The sequence below is a fragment of the Lepisosteus platostomus genome, chromosome 22, assembly GCF_059453375.1.
Source record: "Lepisosteus platostomus isolate fLepPlt1 chromosome 22, fLepPlt1.hap1, whole genome shotgun sequence".
Classification (NCBI taxonomy): Eukaryota; Metazoa; Chordata; class Actinopteri; order Semionotiformes; family Lepisosteidae; genus Lepisosteus; species Lepisosteus platostomus.
In genome coordinates, this window is record NC_142632.1 from 910437 (window position 1) to 937450 (window position 27014).

The 27014-nt window shown below is 46.9% G+C and overlaps 12 non-coding genes across 12 annotated transcripts; 3 read left to right on the forward strand and 9 right to left on the reverse strand.

Moving 5' to 3' along the window:
• The first annotated feature begins 3224 nt into the window (after window positions 1-3224).
• On the forward strand, window positions 3225-3306 carry trnas-acu (transfer RNA serine (anticodon ACU)). The gene has a single exon. It is a non-coding gene; the product is annotated as a tRNA-Ser (tRNA).
• A 6762-nt stretch (window positions 3307-10068) lies between these two features.
• LOC148642570 (U1 spliceosomal RNA) lies at window positions 10069-10232 on the forward strand. The gene has a single exon (XR_015929136.1). It is a non-coding gene; the product is annotated as a U1 spliceosomal RNA (small nuclear RNA).
• Window positions 10233-10868: 636 nt separating this feature from the next.
• Window positions 10869-10987, reverse strand: LOC148642571 (5S ribosomal RNA). The gene has a single exon (XR_015929203.1). It is a non-coding gene; the product is annotated as a 5S ribosomal RNA (ribosomal RNA).
• Window positions 10988-12279: 1292 nt separating this feature from the next.
• Window positions 12280-12421, forward strand: LOC148642572 (U4 spliceosomal RNA). Its single transcript, XR_015929454.1, has one exon. It is a non-coding gene; the product is annotated as a U4 spliceosomal RNA (small nuclear RNA).
• A 5694-nt stretch (window positions 12422-18115) lies between these two features.
• On the reverse strand, window positions 18116-18231 carry LOC148642573 (U5 spliceosomal RNA). Its single transcript, XR_015929298.1, has one exon. It is a non-coding gene; the product is annotated as a U5 spliceosomal RNA (small nuclear RNA).
• Window positions 18232-18623: 392 nt separating this feature from the next.
• Window positions 18624-18738, reverse strand: LOC148642574 (U5 spliceosomal RNA). Its single transcript, XR_015929246.1, has one exon. It is a non-coding gene; the product is annotated as a U5 spliceosomal RNA (small nuclear RNA).
• Window positions 18739-19129: 391 nt separating this feature from the next.
• Window positions 19130-19246, reverse strand: LOC148642575 (U5 spliceosomal RNA). The gene has a single exon (XR_015929318.1). It is a non-coding gene; the product is annotated as a U5 spliceosomal RNA (small nuclear RNA).
• A 392-nt stretch (window positions 19247-19638) lies between these two features.
• On the reverse strand, window positions 19639-19753 carry LOC148642576 (U5 spliceosomal RNA). The gene has a single exon (XR_015929247.1). It is a non-coding gene; the product is annotated as a U5 spliceosomal RNA (small nuclear RNA).
• Window positions 19754-20146: 393 nt separating this feature from the next.
• On the reverse strand, window positions 20147-20260 carry LOC148642577 (U5 spliceosomal RNA). Its single transcript, XR_015929347.1, has one exon. It is a non-coding gene; the product is annotated as a U5 spliceosomal RNA (small nuclear RNA).
• A 393-nt stretch (window positions 20261-20653) lies between these two features.
• On the reverse strand, window positions 20654-20767 carry LOC148642578 (U5 spliceosomal RNA). Its single transcript, XR_015929284.1, has one exon. It is a non-coding gene; the product is annotated as a U5 spliceosomal RNA (small nuclear RNA).
• A 390-nt stretch (window positions 20768-21157) lies between these two features.
• LOC148642579 (U5 spliceosomal RNA) lies at window positions 21158-21274 on the reverse strand. Its single transcript, XR_015929238.1, has one exon. It is a non-coding gene; the product is annotated as a U5 spliceosomal RNA (small nuclear RNA).
• A 391-nt stretch (window positions 21275-21665) lies between these two features.
• Window positions 21666-21781, reverse strand: LOC148642580 (U5 spliceosomal RNA). Its single transcript, XR_015929306.1, has one exon. It is a non-coding gene; the product is annotated as a U5 spliceosomal RNA (small nuclear RNA).
• Window positions 21782-27014: the final 5233 nt, after the last annotated feature.

Here is a 27014-nt window from a genome sequence, read left to right on the forward strand (position 1 = left end):
ACCCGGGCACTGAGCATTGTTGGTTCAGTGGTAGAATTCTCGCTTCCCACGCGGGTGGTTCTGGTTCGATTCCCAGCAAAAGCAGTGGCTTTTGCAGCGAGCGGCTCCATCACTTGCATCCCCTTGCAACTCGCAACTGAAAACCCACTGAAGCAAAGCAGGTGTTAGCCAGTTCAGTACCCGGATGAGGGTGAGCTACAGGGAAAAAGAAAGTTTCCAGCTGGAAGCGGTGTTAATGGTGCCGGTGGGGGGGCGCTCACCCTGAGGTCTGTGCGGGTCCCAATGCCCCAGCATAGTGACGGAGACGCTGTGTTGTAAAAGGGTGCTGTCTCTTGGATGAGATGTAAGCCCGAGGTCACAGCGCTCTGTGGTCATTAAAAATGACCACCAAAACCTTTGACAAAAGCTCTTGGTAATTGATGGTCTTCAATAATGCTTCTCCTTTAGGTACATTTTAAATCAGCTGAAAAATGCTGTGAAATGGGGGGTCACTTCACGCCAGTGTAGGATTTGGGTTACAAGAACCATGAAACTGCACGAGAAAGCCCGTACACTGAATTACACGGCTTTCTATTCAAAGGAGGGCAAAAGAAATTCCCTGAGTTCGATTTTTTGCAGCACAGAGAGGATTGTTGTCATGAGGCTGGTTAGCTCAGTTGGTTAGAGCGTTGTGCTAATAACGCCAAGGTCGTGGGTTCGATCCCCGTACGGGCTAAGTCCTTCTCTTCTCTCTTACAAAAGCTGTTAGGTTCCTTTCCGTGGTGAGAGGGGTTGTCATGCAACGCTGCCACATAGTGCCGACAGACAATTAAATAACAAAAATGAAGAGAGTTAAAGCAGCTGGAAAGGTTTTCTTACAACTTTTGAGCTGACACAGTTTTGGAAAATGTTTTCTTCACGCTGCACTGTACCACATAGGCAGCCAAGAGTCTCCAAAACAAAACAGAATTGACAGTCATATAATGTCCATTAACCCCGGTTTTAAACACAGCATCATGTCTGCCATCATAAGAATATGAGTCCAATATTTTAGAATATAGTCAGAATGTCTTCTAACCTTACCTGTGGTGTCTTTAATCCCTATTGCTCAATGCATGGTGTACGTACTGCATACATGTGTCTTGAGAATGAGGAATGGACCCCTGAGACATTTACCTGTTTCACAAATGATCGTATTTTACTAGAGATTCTGTTTGGGATTCAGATGTGCATTCGGACAGCAATTCCTTTCAAGAAATGATACGTTCTGGATGAGGTCAAAGGTGCTGGAACACTGTATTTAGGATGTGTTTGCAGTGATTGTGTCTCCTGCTTCAACGCAGTGATATATAGATGTGCTCCTGTAATTTATTGGTACATGCCCAGGGCAGTAAGTAGTCTGAGGATTTATTTCCAGACGGCATAGAGCAGTGAAGCAGTGAAGTAGTAGCAACACACTGGATCATTATATTATTAGAATCTATTCTACTTAAATTATTACATTATACACAACTTGAGCTCTCAGCACCATACTGAGCCCAGGTGTTTTTCTAAAGCTGTCAGGTGCAGCTCATTTACATGAAGGAAATCTCTTACTGGGTACGACTACAATGCAGTAAGTAGCACAGACTACTTAGGGAGTAGGCTGATGTGTTTAAAAACAACCAGCGCCAGGCATAAGTCGAACCTCCAAACTCCTAATCCATAGTCAGACGCATTATCCATTGCACCACTGGCCCTGGTGTGACACTGCAGGACTGTAACCCAGTGAGCTTAGCACTGCAACTAGTAAAATATTACCCCAGGTCCATTCTTTTCCAAAAGTGAGAAACACCTGTTTTCTACATTTTGTCTGTTTTAAAACCATATCTCTTTAAACCAAACCAAGAGTTTGTCTTTTGCACTGATATTCTGATTCATTTCGATTTCAAAGAAAAAAAAAAACATTACCTTCCAAAGCATCATAAAATTGTTCCTTCCACCAGACTCTACTTCTCTCTTGTAGTAGTACAGCAGACCTTTCCAGGTGAGCAGATCACAGAGTCCGAAATGAGCTTCCTCCATCAAGCAAAGTACCTGAACATGACTCTGTCATCATAAAAGCGCCCCTGTAATAAAGAAATTAAATCCGAAATCAAGAGGGCAGTTGCCTACTGAAGTTCAAGAAGTCATAAATTTTAACCTAGCAACACATTAAAGGCTGCATCTATACAAGTACGATTCTAGAAATGCTCACCAGATTACGTTTTAAGAAACTGCGCCTCAGGTTCCGCCGAGATCTTAACTTGGATGGCAGGATTCAGAGTATGGAGTGTGGAATGATGGCGCACGGAGGATCCACATACTGTGGATCCCTCAGTGATCTTCCGCGTGTTCAAACCGCCAGCGTGTGACTCCCCTATCCCCCTGACCTCATTGCTCTGCTCTCGCCTCTGTGCAGCTGAGCCCGACTCATGGTAAAGTGGAAAAAAATATGCCCTCAACGTGAGATTTACTCTGGAGTGAGGATAGTTGTTACCTTCTTATCGTTGAAACGGATGTATGTGATGTGGCGACTAGGTTCTTCTCCATTAGCAGGCTTAAGGTTAAAGAAAAAAACATTGCTGACTTCTTTTTTTTTTGCCAGCCGCGAGCGCTGATTAGTGAGGTTTGTATTTCATGTTTTGCAAGTTGCATCCATTTTAAGAAAAACAAGTCGTTCAAGACAGGAAATGAATACTTGCATTTAATTAAGTCTAGACGTATGCGGTTGTCCATAATGACCAGTTCTGTTCGAGAACACAGAACAAAAAAAGGCACCGCTTCATTCGTACCCAGGATTTCCTGTTTACTAGACAGGCGCTTTAACCAACTAAGCCACGGCGCCCCGGGATTGCTGTCCTTTTGCAGCCACTTGGACACACCACTCAGACACATCTGCATTCGGTGTGTGCTCCGCCTGCTCGATGAGCAAGTTGCCACCTTTACATACAATAGCAACATCGACACCAAGAGAAAGGATGACAAATGGCTTTTATCTGGAACTTTTCATGTCCAAGGAGCTCAATGTGCTTTCTGTGTACAACAGGGCCACTGAACTCCACACTGGCCACTGAACCACAGCAGTGGCTTGCTGGCTTGACATCTCCCAAGGAAAATGTTGAAATCGCATGTGGAACAGGAAAATGACCCTCGAGTATGAGGGAAAAAAAAGAAAAAGATCAACTGGAGTGCGCCAACCCATGTCAGGACAGCCCAGTTTTGTTGACAAGGTGGCCGAGTGGTTAAGGCGATGGACTACTAATCCATTGTGCTCTGCACACATGGGGTCGAATCCCATCCTTGTCGCTCTCCATGTCTGACACGTGTGCCCGTTCGGTGTTGGCCCTCCTGTTCTTTGCTCCGGTACTAGAGCCGTACATTTTCTAGCGGTGGCTGAACATGGTATAGTAGGCTAACGTCGGTATCGAGCAGTGACAGTAACAGTATTTACATGCCGCTGCTGCCAAGTGGCTCTGGGTTGAGACCGCGTTTTCACTTACTTGCAACGCAAACGGAGAAAGCGATTTTTGGCAGTCTCTCGAGAGACTGCACTAGGTGTTTAGGGATAGACTTTGTCAGTTCCCCCTGGGAAGATGGCCTCTCAAATAGTTTGTGATTCCTCTAGACGTTTATACAGTAGAAGCCTGCTTCGTGGCTTAAATCCAAGCTAATGTAACGAGTTAGAGGTCTGATGCAGAACTGCGAATTCAATGAACGGGAACAGTACAGTACATTGCACTGTATGTGTGAGGAAAGCTGCCCCCTTCTGTCCCTTGTCGACCGAACAGAGGACTGCAAAGGATACCGCCAAAAAACTTTTTGGATGCTGGTTGGAATACAGCTCCAAAGAAGCCCCTTTGGGTGTTATGTCATCAAAAAGTAAGAACAGCGACTCTCCCTTTGATCAAATGCGCAACAGAGCTGTTTTCCGTGGAGCAGGTTTCAGACCCGTAGACCTGTTTTATTTGTAGGGCAGGGCGCATTCCCAAATGCGAATCTCCTGTTTTAGAAATGCTTTGGGCGGCGTGAAGTGAAAATAAGAAATGGGCTCCAGATGCACATGGAAGCAATCAAGTGTTTCATCCGAGCTGTTTCAAAGACTGCTCAAGAGCTTTCCTTTCACAGAGGCGCAACGATTAATGATGGGGGTGCACCCTTCAATGCGCCTTACGACTCTAGGGAGTGATTGAGACGATTCGTAGCATGTGCTCATTTCCCTCTATTCCCCGTGTTGCAGTGGTAGGATGACGTAAATTCCTGCTTCGACACGTAACGGCATTATAATCAAGTGCAGGTGCTGAGGGCTTTTGTTTTGTTTCGTTTTCCATGGCGTTTGTAAGCACGCAAATCAAAGGCAATTCCTGCGTCTTACAGGAATGTAAATGCTTTTGAAAGTGCAGTGTGGTGCAGCTTGTAAAATCCTTATCCACATTTGTGGTTTGTTGCTGTTTTTTCTGTCTGCCAAAGCTGCATTTTGACATCCGGACGGGGAGACTTTATCATTTGAATGTGAAGCCAGCCTTAAACACTCTGAGGCGTGTCTGTCTGCCGGCACGTATTTTGTCAAAGGTATTTATTTTTGTTTTAACGGAGAGCGACTTTGAAAAGGTTTCCGCAGCCACGTCGCACTCCGTGTTAGATTAAAGGAGGAATGCGGTGATGGCGAACTCGCTGTAGTCGTGACCGAGTGGTTAAGGCGATGGACCGTTGGGGACTCCCCGCGCAGGTTCGAATCCTGCCGACTATGGCGTCTGCCGCACATCTCCTTGTGCCTGCGTGGCAAAGGTGAAGTGCCGCTTCTCCTTTCCTGGTACTATAAAAACGCTAAATCGCTTGGTCCTGCTTCCATGGAAATGAGTTCTTCAGATAACCACACATCTTGCGTTTGCACCTCTGGTGTTCTACTTATGCCTTTGAAAACCTAATGAATTAAACTGAAAGAACCGACACAATATGTAGGTGCTCGTAAAGCACGCATTAAAGAACTGTTAACAGCAAGGGTTTCAGTGGGTTAACTGAGGAGAAGGCGTGATCGCTAATTGTTGACTTTGTATTTGGTGTTAGAAACATTCTTACTGTGCATGACGTGCAACAAATTTAGCCACAGAAATTGCATCACGCTTTCATGTATGGTATTGCAGACACCAACGTTGCCTAGATAGAAAACCGAAATAGCCGTGGGTTTGCTTGCTGGTCTGAAGGATCTCTCTTCGAATCTCTATCATTTGTCAATTGAAGAAAAAGGTGCTGCAATCTGATACGTTCAGAATCAAACCCGCAGCTGTTGTTCGACTTTATTTCTTGACTAATTACAACTGAGTGTCGCATGAGCAGTTACGTAAACTTGTCTGATATATTTGAACACAAATGCCGTTCTTCAATTAAAACTAACAGTACATTGTCAGGGACATTCAGTTCTATACAAACAAGAGACAGACAAGAGAATATTTCTACCTTTCATGTGGACTACGTGTTGACTTAATGATCGGAATAATTGAAAAGTTCGGGTTCATAGCCGATGCAGTGCGTGCTAATTAGAACAGCAAAGCTGAGCTCTCAGCACCGTACTGAGCCCAGGTGATTTTCTAAAGCTGTCAGGTGCAGTTCATTTACATGAAGGAAATCTCTTACTGAGTACGATTACAATGCAGTAAGTAGCACAGACTACTTAGGGGAGTAGCCCGATGCGTTTAAAAACAACCCGAGCCAGGCAGGAGTCAAACTTACAATCTCCTGATCCGTAGTCAAACGCGTTATCCATTGCGCCACTGGCCATTGTGTGACACTGCAGGACTGCAACCCGGTGAGCTCAGCACTGCAACTAGTAAACTATTACCCCCGGTCCATTCTTTTCCAAAAGTGAGAAACACCTGTTTTCTACATTTTGTCTGTTTTAAAACCATATCTCTTTAAACCAAACCAAGAGTTTGTCTTTTGCACTGATATTCTGATTCATTTCGATTTCAAAGAAAAAAAAACCTACCTTCCAAAGCATCATAAAATTGTCCCTTCTTCCAGACTCTACTTCCCTCTTGTAGTAGTACAGCAGACCTTTCCAGGTGAGCAGATCACAGAGTCCGAAATGAGCTTCCTCCATCAAGCAAAGTACCTGAACATGACTCTGTCTTCATAAAAGCGCCCCTGTAATAAAGAAATTAAATCCGAAATCAAGAGGGCAGTTGCCTACTGAAATACAAGAAGTCATCAATTTTAACCTAGCAACACATTAAAGGCTGCATCTATACAAGTACGATTCTAGAAATGCTCACCAGATTACGTTTTAAGAAGGAACTGTGCCGAGATCCGCCGAGATCTTAACTCAGATGGCAGGATTCAGAGTCCGGAGTGCGGACTGATGGCGCACGGAGGGTCCACATACTGTGGATCCCTCAGTGATCTTCCGCGTGTTCAAACTGCCAGCGTGTGACTCCCCTGTCCCCGTGACCTCATTGCTCAGCTCTCGCCTCTGTGCAGCCGAGCCCGACTCATGGTAAAGTGGAAAAAAAGATGCCCTCAATGTGAGATTTACTCTGGAGCGAGGATAGATGTTACCTTTTTATCGTTGAACAGGATGTATGTGATGTGGCGACTAGGTTCAATTTTGATTCCTGCGGCGATTCCTGCGTCTACCACTAATGTAAGAGCTATTTCAAGTGCGGCGTGGTGCAGCTTTTCAAATGCTCAACAGGATGACTTCGCATTCATGCGTGCTTTCATGCAGTCGTGTGTGCAACCATGTCTGCTTACGTGCAAACGGGCGTGGTTTCATGTATGCAAAAAACTTTCCTGGGTTCTTCTGAAGCACATAAAATTATTTGGAGATATACATTTGACTTGTTTTCCTCTTAGGCTCTAGAATTGATAACTTTTTTTTTCATTTTTGGCATTTTTCATCATTTTCCAGAAAGTGGTTGCAAGCCCGATATCATGCGAAGAAACTTTAGGATTCGGGGATCAGTCAATGGATTTTCTTCAAAGTTGAATTTTTGCACTCTGTGGACCATATCATTTTTTCATGGAGCTTTGAAGGGGATGGATTCACCCTCCTTTAGCCAGGACAGAGCTCCAGGAGCCTGGGTAGGATTCTAGCTTTCTCCCCTTGCAGGCACCTGGCACAGAAAACATCATTTTTTTCCTTCAAATCTTTTTTTTTTTGTGTTCCTTGTTGTTCCAAACTTAATTTTAATCACTTTTAATTAGAGATTTTATTAAAAATAGTGCAAAAAATGACTAATTTCACAAAAAATAATGTAATATAAAACGGATGTTTTTAACTTTATTGTAGTGTTTTAGAAACTAATATGTCTTCAAAAATGGTTATTTTTCACTCCTAGGAATGAAAGCTGTTGTTATATGATGTTTATTTTCAATTTTTGAAAAATCAAAGGATTCTAGCTTTCTCCCCTTCAGGCATCAGACACAGAGAACCTCATGGTTTTCCTAAAAATCATTTGTTATGTTCCCTGGTGTTCCAAACTTAGTTTTAATCAATTTTAATTGTTATTATGTTAAAAACAGGGTAATAAGTTTCTAATTGGACTATAAATAATGTCATATTGTCTGCTATGAAACTGATGTTTTCAACTCCATTGTAGAGATTCTAGAATCAACTAATTGAGAATTGAAATAAAAAAGGGCATAAGAAGACATTACCAAGAACGACCACAAGATGGAGGTATTGTCTAGACATTACCAACAACGACCACAAGATGGAGATATTGTCCAAAGAGGCAAGAAGGCAAAGCCGCGATAAGGTAAAATCATTTTTTGAAAGAGATTGCTGTCAGAATGCACATCCGTATCCCAAACAGAATCTCTAGTAAAATATGATCATTTGTGAAACAGGCAAATGAGTGTCTGCTACAATATGATTGCTACATATCTGCATTTGTTGGTTTTTAAGGAGTAAGAGTGCAGGGGGTTTAAACCTGCGATCCAGTGTGTTGAAGTATTTCACAACACTACCCCTAGCACACCCGGAAATAAATCCTCATAATGATTATTGCCCTGGGCATGTACCAAAAAATCAGTGAGCATATATATATATCACTGTGTTGAAGCTAGAGACACAGAATAACTGCAAACACATCCTAAATACAGTGCTCCTGCACCTTTGACCTCATCCAGAATGTATCGTTTTTTGAAAGGGATTGCTGTCAGAATACACAACTGAATCCCAAACAGAATCTCTAGTCAAATATGATCATTTGTGAAACAGGCAAATGAGTCTCTCAGGTGCCCATTGCTCATTTTCAGACACAATTATGCAATACTTTCACCATGCGTTAAGCAATAGGGATTAAAGATACCAGAGGTAAGGTTTAAAAGTGATTCTGAGGTGCAACACATCAGCGATACAGCTAGGCATCTGAAATGCGGGGTTTGAGAGCCCTTCAGGGAACACCGTACCCTAAAGGTACCAGAAGTCCACTAGTATAAGCATTAAGTCACTGTCACACCTATTACAATGTGATTGCTACATATCTTCATTTCTTTGGTTTTTAAGGAGTAAGAGTGCAGGGAGTCTAAATCTGCGATCCAGTGTGTTGAAGTATTTCACAACACTACCTGTAGCCCGTCTGGAAATAAAACCTCATTCTGATTATTGACCTGGGCATGTACCAATAAATCACTGAGCATATATATATATATCAGTGTGTTGAAGCTAGAGACCTGTATGTAATAATATGATGCTAAAATGTTATTTTCACATATATTAATGTAATAAATGATTGCTTATGCTTTATAAACAAATCTAATTAAAATAAAAGCTTCAGTTTTGTATTTATCTTGTACCATAGAACATGATTTTCTTTGTATTTCAAGCCCACAAAGTGTCCAAATGACGCACTACATGATATAAGGAAGATTATCACATGCATATCGGTATTATCTTTCTTATGAAAATGCATTCCTTTCATTACCTTTTACTTTTTAAAATGAACTCAAATTGTGTATAATGTAATAATTTAAGTAGAATAGATTCTAATAATATAATGATCCAGTGTGTTGCACTACTTCACAGCTTCACTGCTCTATGCCGTCTGGAAATAAATCCTCAGACTGCTTACTGCCCTGGGCATGTACTAATAAATTACAGGAGCACATCTATATATCACTGTGTTGAAGCAGGAGACACACAATCACTGCAAACACATCCTAAATACAGTGTTCCAGCACCTTTGACCTCATCCAGAACGTATCATTTCTTGAAAGGGATTGCTGTCCAAATGCACATCTGAATCCCAAACAGAATCTCTAGTAAAATACGATCATTTGTGAAACAGGCAAATGACTGTCTCAGGGGCCCATTCCTCATTCTCAAGACACATGTATGCAGTACATACACCATGCATTGAGCAATAGGGATTAAAGACACCACAGGTAAGGTTAGAAGTCATTCTGACTATATTCTAAAATATTGGACTCATATTCTTATGATGGCAGACATGATGCTGCGTTTAAAACCGGGGTTAATGGACATTATATGACTGTCAATTCTGTTTTGTTTTGGAGACTCTTGGCTGCCTATGTGGTACAGTGCAGCGTGAAGCAACCGGAGCAGCAGCAACCGTGTGCGCACGGAGCGAGCCTTCCCTGCGGCGGAGCGCGGGAACTTTCTCCCCCCCTCCCGCTGCAGGAGTTGTGTGCACTGCAGCGGTGCCGAGAGAAAAGCACAGAAGGCAGCAGGCTCTGGAGAGCAGGTAAGAGACGGAGCCTTGTGGGCAGGCGAGCAGGCCCGTTTTTTGGAAATTGCTGAAAAGGTTTGTTCGGTGTGTGGCAGGCGCACGTCGCGAGCTTGCGTGGCGATCTGCCGGTCTGGAGTTATGCAAATAAGGCCGAATTGCATCCCGGGACATGCTGCGAATGCGCAACGGCGACTGCAGATGTGTAGGAAACGGCGCGCTCGTTTTCTCGTTTTGCCCACACTTTTGAGTGTTAGTGTGGCGTGTGAGTGTGTGAAAGAGTGGGCCCAGCAGGAGGCGGTGGCGTGCGGGGCGAGGAGGTGGCCTAGGCTGCGCGATTTGTGCTGTGGGTGCGGGCCGCTTGCAGGGGCCTGTTTAACTCATACTTACCTGGCAGGGGAGATACCTTGATCAAGAAGGAGGTTCACCCAGGGCGAGGCTCGGCCATTGCACTCCGGCTGTGCTGACCCCTGCGAATTCCCCAAATGTGGGAATCTCGACTGCATAATTTCTGGTAGTGGGGGACTGCGTTCGCGCTCTCCCCTGATGTGCTTGGTCCAAAATCAGATACGGGAGGGTTAGGACACCACGAGCTGCGTGGCTGCGGAAGGATCCCGGTTCGACAGGAGTGGACGCCGCTGCTGGTTCTCGCTGGCTTTGAGTTAGGGGTCCGGAGAAGCATCTCAAGCTAGTTCCACTACTCCTTCCGGACGTTCATTCCCTTTTCAAAGTCAGTCGTTTTGCTGTAGTCTGCGTTCTTTAGGCTGATTATCGAGGTTAGCCTTTATTTGGTCATGGGGGGCCTCGGTACTGTATGCTGAGTCTAAAGACAGTTTCACCCGTTTTCTGATTGCTCGGTTCTGTACCAGTGCAGACATGTCAAACAGTGAATGGCTGTACCTTTATTGTATCCGTGCTCAATGAATGAAATCGGTAACAAATGAATATATGTCTAGTTATACGAAAAACGAGTGGTTTATCGACTCATCTTCATTTGCAGATTTAGAGGCAGCTTCGATATTCGTTTTACAGACGGGTTTTTTTTTTTGAATATGGGTCACACACATGCCACAGCAACAAAACATCTCTAGAGATGAGGCTATAGATCACCTTTCCATCCTGCAGGTTTTCCTCCCAAAGCCTACGGCACCAACGGCGACCCCTGCTGGCTGGGAGAGCAAAAGCTTACAGCACCTGGTATTCCCAGGCAGTCTCCCATCCAAGTACTAACCAGGCCCGACGCTGCTTAGCTTCCGAGATCAGACGAGATCGGGCGTGTTCAGGGTGGTGTGGCCATAAGCGAAAGCCCCGGCGCCTGACTCGCTACTTGAAGCTGTGTGTGGCGGGGGTTCCGTGCCCCCCGAGCGGGACTGAAGGATCGTTCGTGTGCAACTCTTTGGAAAGGAGCTGCTTTCCAAATCGCATTGCGTGCCTGGATGTTGGCGAATGCGCTCCCTTGTGTTGGCTCGTCCCGCACTGGAGGAGGACAAACAATCTGCACGGAGGAGCACCAGGCAAGTCTTCAGTGCACAGCACTCTGGAAACATTTCGGGGCTGTCGCGTGTTTATTTCAGCACGTAAAGCGCACCGGTCCAACACGTCGGCCGGGCGCGCGGCGCCTCCGCCCTCTTGCTGCCCCTGCAGCTGCTTCACTTTTCCCTTTAGTTGCCATCGATTTTTTTGTAGTGCTATACATATACGATTGAGGTATCTTAGAGTTCTCCTTCGAAGACCCAGCACTCTCTTTTCTTTTCCCAGTGTTACTCATATCGGACTTTTTAAACCTAAAAAAAAATCGTTTTTTTTTCTTTCAATTATAACTGAAGTTTAAACAACTAGTGTTAAGTCCTTATTTTTCTGTAGTCAAAAAAAGCAAAAATTAACATTCAGGTCATGAAAAACTCAAAAAAACTCCCCAACCACTAAACTTTACCTCCCACCTGAGCGCCATCTTGAACGCCCCTACCACCAGAGAATGCTCACGATTTCGGAAGCTGTCTCCGGGACGTGCTGATTCCACACATCCTGAATAAATCATGATATTGTAAGTTGCTGTAGCTAGACGTTCAAATGAGTTTCATGGCCAGATGGACTGTTTCCTCCAGCGGTATAATATTGCAGTGAGACAGCACGATGCCTGCAAGACTATGTCACGCTAAACGCCACAGATTGTGTTTGTCCGTTCGTGTCAGTCGTCCCGCAGCCACGGGAAGTGGGACACAAACATGCTGCAATGCTTTCAAGACGTTAGGATTTGTTTGTGCAACATCCAAGAAGAGTACTTGTGGCTTGAATGTGAACTGTACGTGCCCGCCCCCTTTCCTCTGTAGTGCATGAGTTCCTCCAGGCATGCCCTTCGTCATTGTTCTGTCATCTTGTATTTAAAGGGTTGTATTTCTGCTGCTGAAAATAAGCAACGGTTTTCTCACAACGCCCTTTGTTCCCAACGGAGCCCTTGTCTGTCATGAAATTCTTCAAAACCTCAAGCTAGAAGAAGAAGAAGACGACAAATATGAAGCGTTATAGCAACGACATGCCATGAGACGATCGATAACGATTTCCATAGGATCCCCGCGGTTGCCTGGCAACCGTCAGCTTTGCGCAGTGGCAGTATCGTAGCTTGTGAGGTTTAGCCGAGGCGCGATTATTGCTAGTTGAAAACTTTTCCCAATACCCCGCTTCCGCCGGTTTGCAATACAATCGGCGAAAACAATTTTTGACAGTCTCGTCAGAGACTGAGCAAGGTGTTTAAAGACAGATTTGGTCACGGTGATCTCATGGTAGAAAGAAACGAGCTTGTTACGTGTCAACAGAAACGCTCTTTAGCTCTTTCAGCTTTATGCAGAGAACAGCGTCTGTCGAGATTACTTTTGAGTCAGCGCGATACGCCGTGTGCTGTCAGTATGATTTCATATTGCTCGTAGCGGCGCCTGGCTTTTGTCTGTCAAACGTTAGGTTGCGCTTCATCATGCTGCATCGTCGGCATGAGTGGAGCATTTTAAACGTCTGTACTTACTGCGCCCCATAAGAAATCGTTTGTCCCCATTCAAAAGAGATTGTGCGATGTCCTGCAGCGTTCGCAAAGCAAACCTTTGACAGTTTGAAAAGAGGAATTTATTCTGCTTCCTGTGCGTGCAGTAGTTACAAAGTTGAACGTCTTTACACGATCTGCTGCAGTTTTCAGTGGGTGGGCTTTGTCAAATGGCTTGGAAAAACGCACTGTGTTTCGGCTCGGGAAACATCATGAGCAGTGTCCTGCATGTTTTCTGTGTATAGCTGTCTTTTAACGCATACAGAATTCATTCGAAATCATTGATTTCTCCAATTAACAAGGGTCCCTTTTTGAACCTGCCAGAAGCATTCTTTCAATGTAACAGATTTACTCCGGGGAAGGGCAGCATGACATTGAGAGTAGCTCAAGCTTTCAGCACCTTTATCTGACTGCATGTATGCAGACACTGCTCAGAATCCCCTGTAAGATTCTCCTTCAATTCCGTTTTGCAGTGCTTTAGCTCTTTCAAAAGGCTTCGCTTTGCTAGTCACAATCCAAGGCTCATGACAGCATTTGAAAACATTCGCAACTGCGTTGGCCGGGAATCGAACCTGGGTTAACTGCTTTGAAGGCAGCTATGCGCAACACTGGCTCGCTCCAGAATAAATCTCACGTCGAGGGCATATTTTTTTCCATTTTACCGTGAGTCGGGCTCAGCTGCACAGAGGAGAGAGCAGAGCAATGAGGTCACGGGGACAGGGGAGTCACACGCTGGCGGTTTGAATACGCGGAAGATCACTGAGGGATCCACAGTATATGGACCCTCCGTGCGCCATCAGTCCGCACTCCGGACTCTGAATCCTGTCATCCGAGTTAAGATCTCGGCGGAACCTGAGGCGCAGTTCCTTCTTAAAACGTAATCTGGTGAGCATTTCTAGAATCGTACTTGTATAGATGCAGCCTTTAATGTGTTGCTAGGTTAAAATTGATGACTTCTTGTATTTCAGTAGGCAACTGCCCTCTTGATTTCGGATTTAATTTCTTTATTACAGGGGCGCTTTTATGAAGACAGAGTCATGTTCAGGTACTTTGCTTGATGGAGGAAGCTCATTTCGGACTCTGTGATCTGCTCACCTGGAAAGGTCTGCTATACTACTACAAGAGAGAAGTAGAGTCTGGAAGAAGGGACAATTTTATGATGCTTTGGAAGATAATGTTTTTTTTTCTTATACTGAAAATGAAAGGTAGTTGTTTCTATATGGACTCAGTCTTTGGAATTTGTATATATATATTTCAGTGATCCCTCAGCCATTCCTTCTGTATTGTAATTCAATTTCTCTTTTAAAATTCCTTCCCCACTTCTAGGACCTGCAGTTGCTGAACTCCACAATGGCTTCTATTGGAAAGTCTGTGACTGAGACCAAGTAAGTGTTCACTTTTTTATGAAACCATTATTTATTTAGGAGCAATGAGCAATTCTTATATAAATGCAATAAAATCATTATGCTCAAACTATGAGAGAGAAAATTAAGGATAATTTAAGAAATCAGTCTTAGCTTGTTTCTATAGACAGATGGTATTATTGATTTTCAAAGGAAACCCGCGAGGATTCCCCTGGTGTGCAAGATGTGCCTGAATACTCTTGATCAGCTTCCTGCTCACTTGAAGAGGGCGTGTATGAAGCACGCCACGGCAGAAAAGATCAGGATGGCCTCTCAACAGGCGAGGGAGGACATGATGAATCACCTGAAGAACGGGGTCATCGTGGATTACCACAGAATAGAGATCGTATCTGGTGAGGCAAACAGGATAGTGGTTGTAAGACTGCTAGAGTCCTTGGGCCTTTTTGTACATGGGAAGCCTGAAGACACATTGGCAAGGTGAGATATTTTTAATCGTAAGGCTTCTGTAGTTTCTTTTTGAAATCATTGTTACAACATATTATGTAAAAGAATCTACCTGCATTCCAGCGGCCCTGAGCAAGAGGCCGCTGTCCAGGAGGAAGAGATGCCAGAGGCTGCTCTAGAAACTGAAACAGAAGCGGATAAGGAAGGGGAAGATGTGAGCTCTGAAGAACTCTATCAGCAGTAAGACTTTTTATTTTTCAGATGTATCTATTTTTTACTAAAATTCTAATTTGTCTTATAGGTATAAAATGTTTAAACCGGTGTTTTATATCCTTACAGGCCCTGAGTAGTTAAAAAGTATCAGCAGGCCGGAAGAGAGTGGCCCAAGCTGGACTCTATAGAAAGCACTCCCTGGATGCTCCTCTCCTGATTGGATTCAAACAGTACCTTACCAAGGATCTGGGAGTGGCAAATTATTCTCAGGAGGTTTTTATTTTTTAAAGGCATTAAAAATTAAGCAATGGTATCTTCATTGTAAATGTTTTTATTTCTTAGCTTAAAATTCACCCATGTGAAATGATGTCAGCCATAAACATCATGACTCTATATTTCCTACCTGAATCTATTCTACTTAAATTATTACATTATACACAATTTGAGTTCATTTTAAAAAGTAAAAGGTAATGAAAGGAATGCATTTTTATAAGAAAGATAATACCGATATGCATGTGATAATCTTCCTTATATCATGTAGTGCGTCATTTGGACACTTTGTGGGCTTGAAATACAAAGAAAATCATGTTCTATGGTACAAGATAAATACAAAACTTAAGCTTTTATTTTAATTAGATTTGTTTATAAAGCATAAGCAATCATTTATTACATCGCTTCTTGAATTAAATCTTTTGACAAGAGGTAAGACTTCTATTTTACATTTAAACCCATGTTTAGCTGCGTTTTTTAGATTTAACTGAACCAATTTCTGTGTGTGATAATGTCCTTGAATTCTGACAACATCACACTAAATTACATGATATAAAACAGCTAATGTTTCTAGATATAAAGTTTCTGGGATGCTTCTAATTACTTTTTATTACCAGGGACAGTTTAATTCACCTTGTACAGTACTGAAAGACCAAGATGCTTTTTTTTTAAGTTATTTACCATTTTATAGAACTTTTTCTACTATGGCAACATGATGAGCTTGGTGAAACTTGGAAAAATACTGCTTGGCCACTTATCTTAAGATAAAGATAGGATAAAGGTTTATCTTTTGCACCTACCTGACCCCCAGGGAAGGCCAATGCTTTCTAAGTTGATGGTTCCCTACAGTAGACTGTACTTTAATTTCAAAGGTAATGTATATTGACCCAAATCAGTTTTGGAATCCAATATACTGACGAGATGGAGCACATCCTTTTTTCAGGATTTTAGCATCATACGTTTGGTATATTTAGTCCCTAATGCTGAAAGAAATGATCATAGAACATTTGGACACTTTGTGGGCTTGAAATACAAAGCAAATCATGTTCTATGGTACAAGATAAATACAAAACTTAAGCTTTTATTTTAATTAGATTTGTTTATGAAGCATAAGCAATCATTTATTACATTAATATATGTGAAAATAACATTTTAGCATCATACGTTTAGTATATTTAGTCCCTAATGCTGAAAGAAATGATCATAGAACATGACATCTAACCTTACCTGCGGTGTTTTTAATCCCTATTGCTCAATGCACGGTGAAAGCATTGCATACATGTGTCTGACAATGAGGAATGGGCCCCTGAGACAGTCATTTGCCTGTTTCACAAATGATCGTATTTTACTAGAGATTCTGTTTGGGATTCAGATGTGCATTCGGACAGCAATCCCTTTCAAGAAATGATACGTTCTGGATGAGGTCAAAGGTGCTGGAACACTGTATCTAGGATATGTTTGCAGAGACTGTGTGTCTCCTGCTTCAACGCAGTGATAAACAGATGTGCTCCTTTAATTTATTGGTACATGCCCAGGGCAGTAAGCAGTCTGAGGATTTATTTCCAGATGGCATAGAGCAGTGAAGCAGTGAAGTAGTGCAAAACACTGGATCATTATATTATTAGAATCTATTCTACTTAAATTATTACATTATACTCAATTTGAGATCATTTTAAAAAGTAAAAGGTAATGAAAGGAATGCATTTTCATAAGAAAGATAATACCGATATGCATGTGATAATCTTCCTTATATCATGTAGTGCGTCATTTGGACACTTTGTGGGCTTGAAATACAAAGAAAATCATGTTCTATGGTACAAGATAAATACAAAACTTAAGCTTTTATTTTAATTAGATTTGTTTATAAAGCATAAGCAATCATTTATTACATTAATATATGTGAAAATAACATTTTAGCATCATATGTTTAGTATATTTAGTCCCTAAAGCCGAAAGAAATGATCATTTGTTTAACATGCACGGGTCTGTCTCAAAGGATGCAGTACTCCTGAAGGGTCTCAAACCCTACATTTCGGATGACTAGCTGTATCCCTCACATGTGGCACCTCAGAATGACTTCTAACCTTACCTGTGGTGTATTCAGTCCCTATTGCTCAATGCACGGTGTACATACTGCACACATGTGTCTTGAGAATGAGGAATGGGCCCCTGAGACAGTCATTTGCCTGTTTCACAAACAGGGACCTGGACCTAGACCTGGCCCGTACAGGGCTCAAACCCGCGACCTTGGCGTTATTAGCACCACGCTCTAACCAACTGAGCTAACCGGCCTCACGACAGTGCTCCTCTCTGTGCTGCAAAAAATCAAACTCAGGGAATTTCTTTTGTCCTCCTTTGAATAGAAAGCCGTGTAATTCAGTGTACGGGCTTTCTCGTGCAGTTTCATGGTTCTTGTAACCCAAATCCTACACTGGCCTGAAGTGCCCCCCCATTTCACAGCATTTTTCAGCTGATTTAAAATGTACCTAAAGGGGAAGCATTATTGAAGACCATCAATTACCAAGAGCTTTTGTCAAAGGTTTTGGTGGTCATTTTGAATGACCACAGAGCGCTGTGACCTCGGTTTTACATCTCATCCAAAAGACAGCGCCCTTTTACAACACAGCATCTCCGTCACTATACTGGGGCATTGGGACCCGCACAGACCTCAGGGTGAGCGCCTCCCCGCCGGCACCATTAACACCTCTTCCAGCTGGAAGCTTAGTTTTTCCCTGTAGCTCATCCGCATCCAGGTACTGACCTGGCTCACACCTGCTTAGCTTCAGTGGGTTTTCAGTTGCGAGTTGCAAGGGGATGCAAGTGATGGAGCCGCTCGCTGCAAAAGCCACTGCATTGGCCGGGAATCGAACCTGAGCCTCCCGCGTGGCAGGCGAGAATTCTACCACTGAACCACCAATGCTCAGTGCCTGGGCCTATGCAGGCAAGGTCCCAAGATCCCCTGCGGCCGGACACTTCCCGCCCTCCAAAGAAAAGAACGCCAATCAGACGGCCGGAGACCGAGGACTCGTGGAGCAGACGGCCACAATCACCATTACAAGAGCGATTGCGAACGTGCTTGTTTTCTCTCTTTGACCAACCCAGCTGCGACCCACCCGAAAGCAGAGAAACACAAAAATTGCATGGAACTCATTCATGCTCCTCTCCACGGAAATCTTTAATAAAAGGCGAAAGATTTGTACGAGATGAAGAGAAACCAGAGTGCGTGGCTGCACAGCTGCAGGAGCCCAGGCCGCCTTCAGGGCCTCTGCCCTGCCGGTCGTGGTTGGCAATACACCTGGCCTTACAAACGAGCCAGTGGGGCCCGTTCAGCTCCGGGCTCATCGCCTGCGGCTCACGGCTTGCGAGCGTGCCCAATCCGTGCGATAACTCGGAAAACACCCGGCCACACTGTGCCGGAAACGACGCACTCTGGGAAGCCGCTATGCAGGCAAGGTCCCAAGATCCCCTGCGGCTGGACACTTCCCGCCCACCTAAGAAAAGAACGCCAATCAGACGGCCGGAGACCGAGGCCTCGCGGAGCAGACGGCCACAATCACCATTACAAGAGCGATAGCGAACGTGCTTGTTTTCTCTCTTAGACCAGCACAGCTGCCCGCCACCCGAAAGCAGGGAAGCACAAAAATTGCAGGGAACTCATTCATGCTCCTCTCCACGGAAATCTTTAGTAAAAGGCGAAAGATTTGTACGAGATGAAGAGAAACCAGAGTGCGTGGCTGCACAGCTGCAGGAGCCCAGGCCGCCTTCAAAGCCTCTGAGCTGCCGGTCGTGGTTGGCAATACACCTGGCCTTACAAACGAGCCAGTGGGGCCCGTTCAGCTCCGGGCTCATCGCCTGCGGCTCACGGCTTGCGAGCGTGCCCAATCCGTGCGATAACTCGGAAAACACCCGGCCACACTGTGCCGGAAACGACGCACTCTGGGAAGCCGCTATGCAAAGCGAGGTCCCAAGATCCCCTGCGGCCGGACACTTCCCACCCCCCAAAGAAAAGAGCGCCAATCAGACGGCCGGAGACCGAGGACTCGCGGAGCAGACTGCCACAATCGCCATAACAAGACCCATTGCGAGCGTTTTTGTTTTCTCTCTTTGACCAGCCAGGCTGCGCCCCACCCGAAGGCAGGGAAGCACAAAAATTGCATGGAACTCATTCATGCTTCTCTCCACGGAAATCTTTAGTAAAAGGCGAAGGATTTGTACGAGATGAAGAGAAACCAGAGTGCGTGGCTGCACAGCTGCAGGAGCCCAGGCCGCCTTCAAGGCCTCTGCCCTGCCGGTCGTGGTTGGCAATACACCTGGCCTTACAAACGAGCCAGTGGGGCCCGTTCAGCTCCGGGCTCATCGCCTGCGGCTCACGGCTTGCGAGCGTGCCCAATCCGTGCGATAACTCGGAAAACACCCGGCCACACTGTGCCGGAAACGACGCACTCTGGGAAGCCGCTATGCAGGCAAGGTCCCAAGATCCCCTGCGGCCGGACACTTCCCGCCCACCTAAGAAAAGAACGCCAATCAGACGGCCGGAGACCGAGGCCTCGCGGAGCAGACGGCCACAATCACCATTACAAGAGCGATAGCGAACGTGCTTGTTATCTCTCTTTGACCAGCCCAGCTGCCCGCCACCCGAAAGCAGGGAAGCACAAAAATTGCAGGGAACTCATTCATGCTCCTCTCCACGGAAATCTTTAGTAAAAGGCGAAAGATTTGTACGAGATGAAGAGAAACCAGAGTGCGTGGCTGCACAGCTGCAGGAGCCCAGGCCGCCTTCAAGGCCTCTGCCCTGCCGGTCGTGGTTGGCAATACACCTGGCCTTACAAACGAGCCAGTGGGGCCCGTTCAGCTCCGGGCTCATCGCCTGCGGCTCACGGCTTGCGAGCGTGCCCAATCCGTGCGATGACTTGGAAAACACCTGGCCACACTGTGCCGGATACGACGCACTCTTGGAAGCCGCTATGCAGGCAAGGTCCCAAGATCCCCTGCGGCCGGACACTTCCCACCCACCAAAGAAAAGAGCGCCAATCAGACGGCCGGAGACCGAGAACTCGCGGAGCAGACGGCCACAATCACCATTACAAGAGCGATAGCGAACGTGCTTGTTTTCTCTCTTTGACCAACCCAGCTGCAACCCACCCGAAGGCAGAGAAGCACAAAACTTGCATGGAACTCATTCATGCTCCTCTCCACGGAAATCTTTAGTAAAAGGCGAAAGATTTTTACGAGATGAGGAAAAACCAGAGTGCGTGGCTGCACAGCTGCAGGAGCCCAGGCCGCCTTCAAGGCCTCTGCCCTGCCGGTCGTGGTTGGCAATACACCTGGCCTTACAAACGAGCCAGTGGGGCCCGTTCAGCTCCGGGCTCATCGCCTGCGGCTCACGGCTTGCGAGCGTGCCCAATCCGTGCGATAACTCGGAAAGCACCCGGCCACACTGTGCCGGAAACGACGCACTCTGGGAAGCCGCTATGCAGGCAATTTTCCAAGATCCCCTGCGGCTGGACACTTCCCGCCCCCCAAAGAAAAGAACGCCAATCAGACGGCCGGAGACCGAGAACTCGCGGAGCAGACGGCCACAATCACCATTATAAGAGCGATTGCGAACGTGCTTGTTTTCTCTCTTTGACCAACCCAGCTGCGACCCACCCGAAGGCAGAGAAGCACAAAACTTGCATGGAACTCATTCATGCTCCTCTCCACGGAAATCTTTAGTAAAAGGCGAAAGATTTGTACGAGATGAAGAGAAACCAGAGTGCGTGGCTGCACAGCTGCAGGAGCCCAGGCCGCCTTCAAGGCCTCTGCCCTGCCGGTCGTGGTTGGCAATACACCTGGCCTTACAAACGAGCCAGTGGGGCCCGTTCAGCTCCGGGCTCATCGCCTGCGGCTCACGGCTTGCGAGCGTGCCCAATCCGTGCGATGACTTGGAAAACACCTGGCCACACTGTGCCGGATACGACGCACTCTGGGAAGCCGCTATGCAGGCAAGGTCCCAAGATCCCCTGCGGCCGGACACTTCCCACCCACCAAAGAAAAGAGCGCCAATCAGACGGCCGGAGACCGAGGACTCGCGGAGCAGACTGCCACAATCGCCATAACAAGACCGATTGCGAGCGTTTTTGTTTTCTCTCTTTGACCAGCCAGGCTGCGCCCCACCCGAAGGCAGGGAAGCACAAAAATTGCATGGAACTCATTCATGCTCCTCTCCACGGAAATCTTTAGTAAAAGGCGAAAGATTTATACGAGATGAAGAGAAACCAGAGTGCGTGGCTGCACAGCTGCAGGAGCCCAGGCCGCCTTCAAGGCCTCTGCCCTGCCGGTCGTGGTTGGCAATACACCTGGCCTTACAAACGAGCCAGTGGGGCCCGTTCAGCTCCGGGCTCATCGCCTGCGGCTCACGGCTTGCGAGCGTGCCCAATCCGTGCGATAACTCGGAAAGCACCCGGCCACACTGTGCCGGAAACGACGCACTCTGGGAAGCCGCTATGCAGGCAAGGTCCCAAGATCCACTGCGGCCGGACACTTCCCGCCCCCCAAAGAAAAGAACGCCAATCAGACGGCCGGAGACCGAGGACTCGCGGAGCAGACGGCCACAATCACCATTACAAGAGCGATTGCGAACGTGCTTGTTTTCTCTCTTTGACCAACCCAGCTGCGACCCACCCGAAGACAGAGAAGCACAAAAATTGCAGGGAACTCATTCATGCTCCTCTCCATGGAAATCTTTAGTAAAAGGCGAAAGATTTGTACGAAATGAAAAGAAACCAGAGTGCATGGCTGATTAAGGCCATTTAAGGCCTTAATCAGGCAATTAAGGCCCACACCGATCCTGAGCCTCAGAACTCCGGGCGCAATTAAGGCCCAAACCAGTTCTGACCTTCAGAACTCCGGGCGCAATTAAGGCCCACACCATTCCTGAACTTCACGGTAAGGGTCCAAAACCCGTTCAAAAACTCCACGCGCAATTAAGGCATAAACCAGCTTCGAACGCCTGTACACAATACCGCGGAACCCCTGCCAGACCAAATTCTGGGCTTACAGCAAACAACCCATTACATACACCGGTGTCTTCCCCGGGCCAGAGGAATTCAGAAACTCACGTTTACTCCGTCATCTCGGGCGATTCTCGCAGGGAGCAGAGATTTCCCAATCGGTCAGAGAGAGTCGGGACTTTTAAATAAAAGAGGAGTCCTTACCTCTTAGTTATGTGCGCGCTGACCATCTCTCCTGCCGATGGGAAGTTCTGCGCCTTCTGGAGCATCTGCCGACTACGCCAAATTTGTTGTAACAGAAGAAATAAGGTTCTTGATCCCGAGATGAAGTAAAACAGATGAGTTTATTGCATGCAAGGAACAATAAAGCCGAAGTCTTGTTTCCCGCAAGAAACAACAAAACCGAAGTATTGTTCCCCGTACTGTTACAAACTTTTGGGGTATATAGTGTTTTCTTCTCCGTTTCTGACGTCACTCGGTCTGATGGTAAAGAGGGGGGTTCATGGTATTTGGCCAGTTTACGATGTTCTGGACAAATGGTCAGTTTAACATTACACCCAGGGGGGTTCCTAGCTTGCATCTGCAATCCTTATCAGTTAACCCCCCTTTCCTGCCATAAACCCCAGTTTGTGACTTGAAAGTCTAAACCCCCTACAGAAAGGATTAAATTCAAACCCCCGTCTCCACATCTTTCTTCAGTATCTTAATAAAGTGAAGGAGCTGCCCCTTCGCCAAGGCGGTGTGGGGCAGAATGGACAACATAATGCAACTCCTGGAAACGAATGCGGTGCTCAGCTACCAGTACATTCTGCTGGGGCTGGCACCTACCGGACTGGACAGGGGGACGCAGTTCCTGATGTGGCTGCTGCTGTCCCTCACAAAGAAAGGCCTGTGGGACGCGAGAAACAATCTCATCCGGCACAACAACAAGTGGGGAGCGAGGGAGCTGGAAGAGAGGATCCTGGCGGACCTCAGGAGGAGGATGAAGCGCGACGTTGCTAAATGGGGTTTCCCCACGGCAAAGGAGCACTGGAAAGGCCTATGGACCCTGTACAGGGATTAATGGTTTACAGCAAGCGGTAGGGTTTGGAGGGACTCTCATAATAGCGCAAATCCGCCCACCCTTGCAAGGATTGATAACAGACAATCACCGCCGTTCCGCCGATGTTTTAATTTTGTGGAGTGTTATCGTGTGAGACGTTTCCCTTTGAGATGTGTTTTTTTTCGGAATAAAGTATATTTTATAAGAAAAAAAAAAGATTGTACCATAAAGATTTCCATGGAGAGGACTATGGTTTCCTGCAGGACTATGCCGGTAGGAGGACCAGGTTCCACAACTTCAAGGGGCTGTGTCGAGGCGATCCACAGTACTGTCAGGACCAGCCCTGGCAGTTTTAGGATTCCCATTCTGGAACATAGATGAGGCACATGGTACAGTTCCACTATAATTTTGAATATATTTTCCTAGCAGGACCTACAGTACAGTACCTAACTACCTGCAGCTACAAAGGGGCACCCCCCTCTTTGATCGGGTTTGGACGTTTAACCCTATTCTGTGTTCTCCGGCGCCATTTGAGGTGGGCGATACAACCGGAGGTGGTTGCGATGCACCCACTTGTAGACCAGAGATTGCCTTCCCTTCTCAATCTGAATTCGATAAGCTACCGGTGATACCTTATCGACAATCTCGTGGGGTCCTGTCCAACTGGGTAAGAACTTCCGGGCCACCCCTGTGGGTTTGGCAAATTGGAAGTACAGGACCTTGTCTCCTACTTGGAGTTCCTGGTTAACTGCCTTTCGGTCATAGTATGCTTTCCTACCCTCTGCACTCCTTCCCAGATTGTTCTGGGCAAAAGCAAAGGTTGCCTGCAGATGTGCTCGCAGGTCTGACACATACTGATGGGCCGTAGCAGCCCCCGTCGTGCTCAGGTCCTCCACCCCATAAAGACAGTGTAGGGGAAGAGTCATCTTCCGACCTGTCATCATCTCAAAAGGTGGGACCCCCGTAGAGCAATGGGGCTTACCTCGGATGGCCATCAGAACCAGGGGCAGCTTAATGTCTCAGTCCCTACTGCTGTTGGAGACAAACTTTTTGAGCATACTAACCACCATTCGGTTTGCCCTTTCTGCCTGGCCCGAGGATTGAGGGTGGTAGGAGATATGCAACTGGGTCTTGACCCCAAGCATATTCCACAGGGTTGCCATTACTGTAGCTGTGAAATGGGTTCCCCGATCCGAGACCACGGTCAGGGGGAATCCCCATCGACTGAACACATGGTTCACCAACAGCACTGCAGTTGTCTCTGCCGTGTCGTTGGGTGCTGGGAGGCACTCAATCCATTTTGTGAATGCACACGTAACAGTGAGGAAATATTTGTTCCCTCTGGATGACCTCACCAGCGGCCCCACCCAATCCATTTGAAGATTGGACCAGGTGAATGTCATGCCCTTTTTCTGGAGTGGTGCACGGTGCAAGGGCCGTGATGGTTGGAACTGGCTACACGTCAGACACCCCTTTACATACGCGGCGATGTCTTGGCCCATGTGAGGCCAGAATGCCACCTGCTGGATAGTGTCGTATGTAGCCTTGATTCCCCGGTGACCCCCACAGGGTTCGTCATGAGCGTGTTGGATCATGACCCCCCGATGACAGTGGGGAACTACCCACTTTGGGACACCTTGTGCAACTGGTACACAAACCAACAACCCCTTTATAATTTTTAGGTTGTCTTTCACCTCTGCCAGCTCCTTCAGCTCCAGAGACTGGCTCAGCACCTGCTCCGAAAGAGGTTGACGCACTGGGTCAGCGATATGCTGATACATTTGCCCAATTGCTGGGTCCTGTTTCTGCATTTCCGCAAGATCGGTGTTAAAACCCTGTGACCCAAGCACTACAGATTGAGGGTCAGCTCCGACATCCTGTCTAGCCCTGCTTCGGGTGACCGCCTTGACCTCAGCCACGAATTCTGGGGGTAGCCATTCCTGCTGGAACTGCCAGTGTTCACCCTCTAAGGCACCAGATTTGGCCAACCGGTCGGCCTCATCATTCCCGTCTTTGTCGGGTCCCTTCACCTGGGAGTGTCCCTTCACCTTCCTCCAGTAAACCATCATTCCAGCCTCGGTCGTGAGCTTGTCACTGGCCAGGAACAACTCTTTGTTCTTTACTTCCTTGCCCCGGGCATTTTTCATGCCGTTACCCTTCCAATACGGAACGTGAGACACGAAGCTATGTCGGGCGTAGTTCGAGTCACTGCAGATGACAAACTGTTTAAGGCCATGTGTCAGGGCCTGCTGGAGGGTGATCAGCACCCCAGCTACTTCCGCATACTGACTAGTCTTTGGTCCTAGCTTATAGCGGGTCGGCCCACAGGGAGTATTGTCTTGCCAGACTACTCCTACCCCTGCTAGCACCTGCTGTTCGTGGCGAAAAGAGCAACCGTCAACATAGGCCATGGGTAAGCCCTGGCCCACGTTCTCATCGTAGTACCGATGATTGTTCGGTAGCTCAGCAGCGGGAATTGTTTCTGGAGCTTCCATGTCAGTGTCACAGCCGTGACACACTTGGCCCAAAGCCAGGCCCTGTCCCAGGTACATTTTCTTGCTCTGTGCATAACGTACCTCTATCTCATAGCCTTGTAGGGCCATCATTCATGCCACAATCCTGCTATTTGACACCCTGCCCGCTTTCAGTCTCTGGCTATGCAGGAATGTCACAGGTTGGTGGCAGGTTTCGATGATGATCTTTTGTCCCCCAACATAACTACGGAAGTGTTCTACCGACCAGACCGTAGACAACAGGGCCTTCTCGCAGTCCAAGAACTTTTGCTCCACTGGGCTCAGGGCTCGACTGGCATATGCCACCACCCTTCGCTCTTGGTTATATTCCTGACTCAGAGCAGCCCCAAGGCAGTGCTCTGAGAACCCTGCTTCAAGGTAGAAGACCTTATTTTTGTCAGGGTAGGCCAAGCTCGGCGCACTACCGAGTCTGCGCTTCAGCTCCATCACAGCCTGTTCTGGGGAAGGCCCCCACTCAAAGGGCACGTCTTTCTGCAACAGCTTGTGGAGGGGCCTTGCTATTTCAGCGTAATCCTCAATGAACTGCTGGGAATAATTACATACTCCCAGAAAGCTGCGCAGTTCAGACAGGTTAGTGGGCGACTTCATATTCTGGATAGCTTGGACTCTGCTGGACTGTGGCTGTATGCCTTGGGCTCCAACCAACAGTCCCACGTACTCCACTTGGGTCCTACACCACTGTCCCTTAGCCAGGGACAGTTTGGCCCCTGCACAGGAGAGCTGGGTCAACACATGCCTGATCTCGGCCATGTGTTCTTCCCAGGTCTGACTCCTCATCAGAATATCGTCCACATAGACCAGGTTGCCCCTGGCGGCTGCATGACTCATGGCTTTGTGCAGAAATATGTTGAACTCCGCTGGGGAGTTGGAATACCCAAAGGGGCATCGATTCCAGGTGAACTGCCTGTTTCCAAAGGAAAAGGCCAGTTTGTACTGGTCTGTTGGTTCTACCTTAAGGGTCCAGAACCCATTGGCCACATCCACTGTGGTGAAATATTTCGCTGTTGTCACCTTGAATAACTCCTGATCTAGGTAGATCATTGGCCATCGTGACAAAGGAACCTGTTTATTCAGCTGCCGGTAGTCAATGGTCAGACGCCATTTACCATTGGGTTTCAGCACCGGCCACAGTGGGGAGTTATAAGTGGAGTTACACTCCCTTATGATCTGACGCTCTAGTAGAGCATCCAACGTCTGCTTTATGGACTCGTATGCCGTGAGGGGAATGCGATACTGCCTGACATAGGTTGGGCGGGCGCCAGGGGCCGTTGGAATGCGCACTGTGTTCAAATCCGTCACCCCGCAGTCATAGGCGTCCCGTGCAAACACTTCCCGGAAATCCTGGAAATTCTGACGCAGCTGCTGACGCTGGCTTTCCGTTTCCAGGGCATCTGCCTTGCCAACCTGTTCCTGTACCTGCTCTAGGAACCCCGCTTTT